This window comes from Temnothorax americanus, unplaced genomic scaffold (genome assembly GCF_048541705.1).
Source record: "Temnothorax americanus isolate GAGA-0224 unplaced genomic scaffold, ASM4854170v1 Scaffold259, whole genome shotgun sequence".
NCBI lineage: Eukaryota > Metazoa > Arthropoda > Insecta > Hymenoptera > Formicidae > Temnothorax > Temnothorax americanus.
Window position 1 is genome coordinate 24,868 of NW_027509400.1, and position 10,337 is coordinate 35,204.

The window sequence follows — 10,337 nt, forward strand, 5'->3', positions numbered from 1 at the left end:
ACGAGATATCTGATCCGTCGCGAAATCGGAATCGCCGATCGCCAAACGAACTGGAGGTTTTTCTATTGTCAAATATATTTGAAAAGAATAGAGGACGGTATTTATACGTCTAATTGATTTAGACCCGACAGCGGTGATAATGTAGCAATAGCAATGTGCGTACTCGCGAATGAACGATCACCGTTATTACTCGTCCCGAGGAATCAGACGGCGAATTGCGCTGTTACGAGCCCATGTCCGCGTTCTCGTCGGATTCGGACGAAGAATCGGCGAGACTCGAAACGTTGTTATCGTCAAACGCATGTGCGTTGGTGGTGGTGAGGGAGGACGCGCGATGGAATCTGGCGACTCATCATTTGCGGAGAGAGAGAGAGATCGGAGCGCGATCGACGCTCCCCCTCGCGGGAGGACGACCCGCGATTCTCACCGTTTTGGGGAAAGAGTTTATACTTAATAAATTGCCGCTCAAGTATCATTATTATTATCAGACGGTGTTCGGAAGAGAGAAGCTACGTAGGATTTACACCTACGGGTCTCGTCGTCTTTTCGATCGAGTGAAATTCAGTGTTCCCGAGGGTGAAAAGCTTTTCTGGATAAAATGCAGAAAGAGTGCGACGAATTGCTCGCCGCGGACGTCCGCGACGCGGACGGATATCGCGCGTGGAGACGACGATGCGACGAGTGTCTCCAGCTCCTGCGGGAGAGCTGTCGAGTCGGACGCTCCGGAGGGCGAGGCAACGCGAAGGGCACCGTGCTTGAAAAAAAAATATCGCGCACAAGTTTTTTTCTTATAAATTGGATAAATAAACATATAGATACACGCATGTGTATCTCGAGACAAATATATATGTTATTTCATACATTTTTTTTATTCGTGGGGCGATTCCTCAAAGACGCGTAGAATATCGGGGAGGAGGAAGTCGCAGTAAAAATATAAAATTGTAATATGTAAAAAAAGATATACGCTTCTGTCACCGATATTGTGTTTCCATTTATCGCTCCCTATCCCACCCAATCTCACGCGCGTTCACTCACTCGCGCTGGGGAAAAAAAGCGTCGACGATTGCGGCGTATGAGTCGGTTTGATAAAACGCATTTTTCTTCTATGCAAAATGCTATTCTTAGTATATTTTGTTTACCGCAATATCCTCCTTTTGTTGCACTGTCTCGATATATAAAGAACTCCCGGCTAGACTTGGGTGTAGTCAATCCACAGTCTTTTGAGACAGCAACGCGAAGTCTTTTTAAAAAACAAAGTACATTTGAACAGTGACAGTGCCAAGATGCGTTTGCAAATAACGTATCCGTGTGACGGTGTAAGTGTTTTGTGTTGCGCAATAATAAAAATTCTGCGTAATAATTTTGTGTAATATATTTTTTATTTTAGTACATAAAAGTTGACAAATTGAAGATTGCAGAGGTACCTCTGCAAATGGGGATGAACGTTACGTTCACTCCATACGAGGAATCTTTGCAAATAAGATACCTATTTGACGATATAACATTTGAGGTTCCTGTGCACATGAAGGTAAGTACATATTATATATAAGGTATACGATTTAGTATATCCAATAAATTATTAAATAATTTGTTATAGCCTGACGACGTTCGCGAGCCTATTCCGGCGACGTATATAAATTTCATTCCAGAGGTACGTTATTTGTGTGTGTTTTTTTAAATAATATATTTTGTTTAATTTTTTACAGCATGATGTACATGAGAAGACGTTATTTGAAAGGACGTTTGACGATTATAAAAATTTTACTAGATTTGAGGTACGTGATTTGTGCGCGTGTGATGTTTTAAATATTTTATATAATTTTTTTGTTTTTATAGGAGGAAGGTGCCAATGAGAATTCAGCCGAAATACACGTGCATTTCGGCACGTCGACGGTGAGTCGTTTAAGTAATATTTTTTTAAAAAATATTATATAAGTAGGGAAAAAAGAAATTTGTAATTATCGTATACATGAATGACTCATGTTTAATATACAATTAGGAACAATAATTATTTAATTATATTTTTAGTAACTCATGCTTAACATGTTTTTTTTATAGATATTTCGATATGATAAAACAATAGATGCCACGCTCCTACCAAAGGTGTGTGATATAAAAATGTTTACGAAATTACTTTAAATAAATTATTTTTTCATAAATTTAATTTTTAGTGGGTAATAGACGTTCCCGGCACGGGGATGTTACACATTTATGATACGATACAGTGGGAGATGCAGTTACATGGGAAGACATCTCTAGTCTTTTGCCCACCGAAGGTTAGTATGTTCATTATTATTAATAGCATACATAATTTTTAAAAGTATACACAGTATTTAATAATGTGTGTTTTCAGCATGTTATTTTAACTCAAATTAGTGTAAAGGGCTACGTTAATAAAGACCTACAAGCGTGGACACAAGCGGAGAGGCGGTGGCGACGAAAAGACGTCGATTATTTGTGGTACGATACGTCGTACCGCTGAGACATCGCGGCTATTTACCACGTGGCGGATGCTTTTGACCTGACGCGTCTCTTCGGGCTCCAGCTCTATGAGGAGGAGCCTGAAGATTGGAATCGAATTAAACCTTACTATTTATAATATTTTTTTATATTTTCATAAAAAGTTATCTTATAAAATAAATATATACAAAATATATATTATAGAAAATGAGCGTCGATGTCAATTTTTTTCCTATTTCCGCACGCAGGACCTCGATCTGCTCACTCGCAAGGGAGTATTTCCGTACGAGTACGTTGACAGCCTGGACAAGTTGCGGGAGACCGAGTTTCCACCGCGCGAGGTCTTTTACAGCTCCCTAACCGACGAGACCGCGAGCGAGAGCGACTACGAGCACGCGACGAGGGTCTGGCAACGTTTTCGCGTGCGAGATCTCGGGGAGTACAGCGATCTCTCTATCTCAAGACCGACGTGCTTTTTCTGGCGGATATCTTTGAAAAATTTTCGGGACACGTGTATGGCGAGTTACGGGCTCGATCCCGCGTATTATTATACGTTGCCGGGGTACACGTGGGACGCAATGCTGAGATACACCGGCGTGCGTTTCGAGCTGCTCACCGACATCGACATGGTACTGTTCGTGGAACGTGGAATACGCGGCGGCCTCAGTCAATGTTCGCTCAGGTACGCGCGAGCTAACAACAGGCACGTACCGACATACGATTCGTCCCAGCCCGATACGTATCTCATGTATTACGACGTGAACAATCTGTACGGTTGGGCTATGTGCGAATCGCTGCCGTACGCGAATTTCCAATGGCTCGACGACCCTGAGAATTTTGACGTGACGACCGTGCCACCGAACGGCGATGTCGGTTACATTCTGGAGGTGGATCTCGAGTATCCTAGTGACCTGTACGACGCCCACGCGGACCTGCCGTTGTACCCAACGCGCGATAAACCGCCCGGTAAGCGGCAGGGAGAAACTGCTCGCCACGCTCTACGACAAATCGCGCTACGTGACGCACTATCGAAATCTGCAGCAATGTCTGCGACTGACGCGAGTTCGTCGCGATCTGCGATTCACCCAGTCACCTTGGCTTCGCGGCTACATCGAGCTGAACACAACGTTCAGGACTCGCGCGAGCAACGAGTTCGAACGAAATATGTACAAACTGATGAACAATGCCGTCTTCGGTAAGACGATGGAGAACGTGCGCGATCACGTGGACGTGCGTTTCGTGACGCGATGGGTCCGCGCTATCGACAACGAGCGTCCTCGCAAAAAAAACATCGCGCGTCCGGTCCACTCGTCGCGATCGCGCTCAAACCGCAACGCGCCGTCATCGCGGTTACACCGTCTCTCTCTCTCGCTCTCGACGATGTGGCTCGCGCGCGTAATCGCGTTGACCGCGTGTCTCATCACCGTGAGATGCGTCAATGTCACCGAGGAAAATTACGAGCTCGCGTTCGATTACCTGCAAAAAAAAGGATACTTGACCAAAGATGTGGACGCGGTTCTGGCTCAGAGACGATACGACGTTCTTCGCAGAGCCATCGAGGATTTTCAGAAGTACTACGATCTGCCCGCCGATGGAACGCTCAACGACAAAACGCTGGAGATGATGGGTAAATCGCGAACATGGCGCCGCTCTATCGCGACCGGTGTCGAATTCTTTACACCGATACCGACAGTCTGATCTATTCGCTGGAGTGCGAAGACGCGTACGAGCTTATGAGACGCGACTTAGACAGATTCGACACGAGCGATTACGCGGAGAATAACGCGCACAGTGTGCCGCGCGTCAACAAGAAGGTGCCCGGTTTGATGAAGGACGAGAACAACGGCGCAATCATGATGGCGTTCGTGGGCCTCAGAGCGAAGATGTACGCTTACAAGGTACTCGGATGCGACGACACCAAGAGAATAAAGGGCGTCAAGAGAAACGTAGTCGCTAAGAGGATCACGTTCGAGGATTACGTGGCGTGCCTGCGAAACGCGCGCGAGCTGAAAACGCGCCAGTCGTGTATACGCTCGTGCCTGCACGACGTTTACACCGTGTCGGAGCAGAAACTTGCTCTTAGTCCGCACGACGACAAGCGATGCGTGAGGTTGGACAGCGTGGAAACGCTTCCTTGGTGACATTACGGAATACCGTTGTAAAAAAAAAAATAAAAAAAAAACAATATCATACGTTTTCTAAAATTGTATTTGCGAGGAGGATCACGTTCGAGGATTACGTGGCGTGCCTGCGAAACGCGCGCGAGCTGAAAACGCGCCAGTCGTGTATACGCTCATGACGAACGATGTCGTTCCTCTTCACACGCGCCTATTCCACAATTTCCACAGTGTACATTACGAGCTACCGAGTGCGCAAAAATGGTCGGTTGCGAGAACGCGATAAACATTGCGTACCGCCGAATGCGTAAGAATGGTCGGTCGCGGTACCTCTTAATTGAACAAACAGAGAAACGGCGAACGATTGACGAGAGAGCGAGACGGGGAAGGAGCGATAACGCGGAGACGCTTCAGCGCGAATGACCCGACGAGCGATAACGCGAGGTGCGGTTACGAGCGATAACGCGAGTTGTTTTAATAATATTTTTTTTTCTTTTTTTTATTTTTTCGTATTGTATAAGTATAAATAACATTTTTATAAATAATGAAAATTTTTTATTTCATTCCTTTTAATAATATTATATATTTTTCATACATATAATTGTTCATATTCATTATGTTTATTCGGTTTTCGTTCACCTCATAGTATTAAATATTTTTTTTATACATATAATTGTTTATATTCATTATGTTTATTCATTTTTTATTCACTTCTTTGAGGAGGGCATACCCTCCGAAACGTCCTCGAAGTCTATCACGTCGTTCTCAATGTTATCGGCGCGACGCCTCTCGTCACCGTCCTCGTCCCTCTCTCTCGCGCACCGTCCTCCGCACGACCGTGGTTTTCCGTCCCACGTCCGACGGCTCCTCGCTTGTCGATGCGCGCGATATTTAGCTTTAACGTTATGCTATTACTATTACACTATTAACCCACCTTGATACACACAACTGACAAAATATACAATGACAGCTGCAAATGAAGTAAGCGCAGCAAGAGAACCAATCGGCATCGCGGAAAAGTGACAACAATACCTACGACATGCCCTTTTTAGAAGAGGAGTCACTATATAATTACCTATCTCCGATCCGCTGATATTTCGCGTGGCACTTCGATCCTTGCGTGACGCGACCAAAATTCATAATTAAACAATTTTATAAAACTCGCCACACTCCGCGATGACAGTCCCTCACGGGATAAAGCAAGCTCGCGGCGCTGCAATCAATCGAGATAGCCGATTGGCATCGCGGAAAAGAGGCTTCAATTTTACGATACAAACAAAATTCACTCAGGTAACACGCCTTTTTTAAAAGTGGATGTAAACATATCTTTCTAACTTCACTTTTCAAAAATTATTATTATTATTTGCAACGTAAAATATATAGGTAAAAACAATACTTTTATTTATGCTCATTCGCTATTTGTAACTATCTTTCTGTCTATTCCAACTAACCCATTCCTTAGTCGCTAAATGTCGAAATATAGGGAGAAATTCGCCGTTAATTTTTTTTCGCGCATTCCAAACTCGTTGAATTGTGAGTGCCGCAACGCTCATCAAAGCTGGCTGTGATATGAGCATTATTACATCAGCATATTACAACAACTTTGTGAGCAACGCGAGCACGCTTTCCTCCTTGCAGTCGAGGATACAATCTCCAGAACGTCTCGCATGTTACATCCTTTCGCGTTTCTGCACGGTGTAAACGGAGAGGGCGATGCGTAAAACGGCAATCGAAATAGTCAAAAACGGCTGTGATATGAAATTCAGAGGAGCAACACGTCAAAATATATTTGGCAATAGAAAAACCTCCAATTCGATTGGCGATCGGCGATTCCGATTTTCGCGACGGATCAGATATCTCGTTACGTCGACTCTCCACAAATTCGATCTGCAACAATTCCTCACGAGCGGTTCGCTTATTTTTACAATCGGTTTTCTAATTTTATAATTAAACACCAATTTGCAAAGTTCTACGTACTCGTCGCTCATACCGCATTAAAAAACAACTTATTCCCGTTCCGATCGGTTCGCACCACTCTCTCACGATACATTTGTCAATCCGCGTCACCGTATGCCGCGCCGTCGCAAGCAAAACTCATTTTATACGCGTTCGTTATCTCAACGTTGGTTTTCCATACCCAGAGATAAACTCTTTCCCCGGAAAAAAAACGACAACCGCTCGTCGCATCGTTCGAGAAAAACAAAAGGAGGATGTGACGACAGCGACCTTGAACGAATTTGGACGCGCGATAAAAAATATTTATTCGCGAAACGTACGGTTCGGGTGAACGAAAAGAGCGGTATCGTCTCTCTCTCAGTCTCTCTCGATACAACGAGGCTGATCGGAAAACCACATCCGGCACTATCTTGGACTTGGTATTATTTTTATCGCATTTTTTGCTGATCCGTCCGTTCCCATACCGTATTTTTTTTAACAAATATATTAACTCTCGACCACGCTCTAGAATCCTCGTAGAAAATGATCGCTTGCCGCGCCGTTCGCGCGCCCGTTCAATTTATACCCCCCCCCCGTTCGTCGTCTCAACGGAGAACGTACCCTCCCTGCCGGACGCGCTCTTTCCGGAATGACGACAACCGTTTGCAGCATTCTTCGAAAGAAAACCCAAAATGACGACAACCGCTCATCGCATCCTCCGACGAAAAAAATAAAAGAAAAAACTAAAGAAGGAAACGACGAGAGCGACCGCGAACGAGTTCGAACGCGCGTTAAAAAAAAAACAAATTATCGCGAATCGGACGAATCGATCGAACGAAGAGACGAGTCTCTCTCTCTCTCTCTCTCTCTCTCTCTCTCTCTCTCTCTCTCTCTCTCTCTCTCTCTCTCTCTCTCTCTCTCTCTCTCTCTCTCTCGATCTCGATACGTTGGGATGGGTGGGGAAACTACAAAACAAAAGGAGGAAAACCGCAAAACAAAAGGAGGAAACGACGAGAGCGACTGCGTTAAAAATAAATCATCGCAAATCGTACGAATCGATCGAACGAACAGATGAGTCATCCCCATCGATCTCGATACGTCGGGATGGGCAGGAAAACCACATCCTGCCCGTCGCGACGCGGATCGAAACGACCTTCGGTCCGAGAGTAAAATAAGAAAAAAAACACGACGACGACGGGGGCGCGCGAGACCTCCCCGCAAAACGAACCACCTCGAACGCGTCGATCTCCCCACCCCCACCCCCATAACGTCCAGAAGAACGACCTCGAACGAGTTCGAACGAGTTCAGACGCGCCCGAACGCGCGCGAGCGACGACGCGCCGAAGAAGCAAAAAAAAAAAACAAAACAAAAAAAAACAAACGAGAAATATATCGGCCCTCGACGATTCTCCAAAACGGTCGGTAACGGCGCTAGCGCCGCTCCGAGCGCCCCCTCGGAAAAAACAAAACGAACGCGCGTGAGCGACGACGACGATTAAAAGAGAGAGAGAAAATAAACAAACGAACAAAACGTATATTTAGCCCGCGATTCCCCCTCCCAAAAAAAACACGATCGGTAACGGCGCGAGCGCCCCCTCGGAAAACGCCCCAAATTCACGCAACAAACACCCGTTGGCAGCCCTGCCCCGCGCCGAAACACCGTTGGCAGCCTTGCCACACCCAACCTTACGTAAAGTGTTCCCCTCGCGTCGCGCTCCCCCTCTCGCCCAGTTTTCTCTTCCCCCCTCATAGCCCCCCCGCCGGTGACCTTTTACACCGTCCCTCGACCCCCTCGCCCACCGCTTACGGCGCTCCCCCCGCGGCAGCGAAACCCCCCCCCCGACCCCACTAACCGCAACCCGAGATCCCTGGGCCAGGAGTACCCATTGCTAACCTACTGCCGTTCGAAAGCGCGCTGTCCTTGTCTATCACTACGAATCCGTACTTTTGTTGCCAACAATCGTGGCACAACGAGCAAAATTTATCGTACGACATGTCGGTATTCACGTGATCGTTGTACACGTGTTTCAAATTGGTACCATCCTGTTTGAACGGGATCAGCAGATTCGCGTTGTCCCATATCAGATGTTTAGGTATTCACGCGTACGTCTGACAGAGATAGAAGGAGTCGACGCTCGAGTGCCTGCCCATTAAGAAATACTCTCTCACAGCGTCTTGCTTATCGCACGCCACGTCATCGAAGACGAAGATTGAGTTTGGACGTGCGTCGCTCGGTGAAATGACGTTACTGTTATTGGAGAACGTAAAATAGCCGATTTCGTCGATCGATGTCAACAAATTCTCCATATATCGATATTTTGGCTGTTGCGGCGATTTCGAGTACACGTACACGTTTTCGAAACGTACACCGTGCGGATTTTCCAGCAAGCTAATCAGAACGTTGGTTTTACCGCAATTCGAAGGGCCGCAAATGATCGCGCGTGTAGTAGTCGGTAACATCGTACCGTGCTTGCGTTTCTCCACGTAGCCCCCCATCGACCGTGATCTGTCGTCGCAATTCGTCACGCGAATCGCCAACGGTTGTCGCACGAATCTCATTTCTTTCCACACTGCCGACTTTCTGGCTGACTCGAACGCCTATTTATAGGCGAGCGGAACCGCGAATCGCTCAGTAGCAAAAATGTTCGTCCTACTGTCGAGACCTTCCGATATTCGCGGTTTGAGCGCCGAACAGCTGCAATTTGTGCCGAAAGCCGTTCTGCTGCAAACGTGCGGCGATCACGTCCACTACGTGTGGGACAAGCTTCCGGAACATTTAAAGGCGGATTTGGAGGTTCAGACATATCGTCGCTGTTACGAACATTACAATCGACCGTGGCAGCGAACGCACATCGACGGTCCCGCGCCAATGATAAAGGATTGCGGCGAATGTCAACGAAAAAAAATGGTGGAGGCCTGTTAAATCGCGCGATAAACGCACTTCCGTTTGAATTACACATTTCCAGCTATCAATTTTGCGGTCCGGGAACTCGTTTACAAGAACGATTGGCGAGAGGCGATCAAGGTATTAATCCATTGGACGTGGCGTATTGCAAACACGACATAGCCTATTCGCGTAACCGCGATCTCACCGAGAGACACGCGGCGGACGAAATACTCGCTGCGGAAGCGCGAAAACGCATTACCGCGAGACATTCGACTCTCGGAGAGAGAGCTGCCGCTACAGCCGTCTGGGCGACCATGAAGGCTAAGACGAAGCTCGGAATGGGTTTGAAAACGAAAAAATCGAAAACTGCGAAGAAAAAAATCTAACGAAAAAGCGGATACTTCCGACAGCGAAACAAGGCGGCGTATTGCCGATTCTACCGTTGTTGGGAGTTCTCGGTTCTCTGGCCGGCGGAGCGGCGGGATTCGTAAAGGCCGTGAACGATAACAAAGCCGCGCGGCGTCAGCTGGAAGAGATGCAACGTCACAATCGCGCCGTGGAACGTCGCGGACTTTATCTCGCTCCGTACAAATACGGACGAGGGCTGTATCTCGGCTCGCACAAACGCGGGCGAGGAGTAGCGTCAAAAATAAAAAAAAAACGTCAAAAAGGCGTTAAATATTCCCGCGGGTATTACGACTAACGTACAAGTGAATCGACTGGCAAGGCGTTTGCGCGTACCGTTCTTCAGAGGTGTCTTCATGCGTGATTCGTTACCGATCGGCGGTGTACGTCGAAACGAGAGCGGTATCGTGAATTTGGACGACGCAGCGGGTCCCGGTACTCATTGGGTAGCGTACGCGAAGAGGGAAGATCGAGTCGTATATTTCGACAGTTTCGGCAATCTTCGACCACCGAAAGAATTGGTGCGATATTTC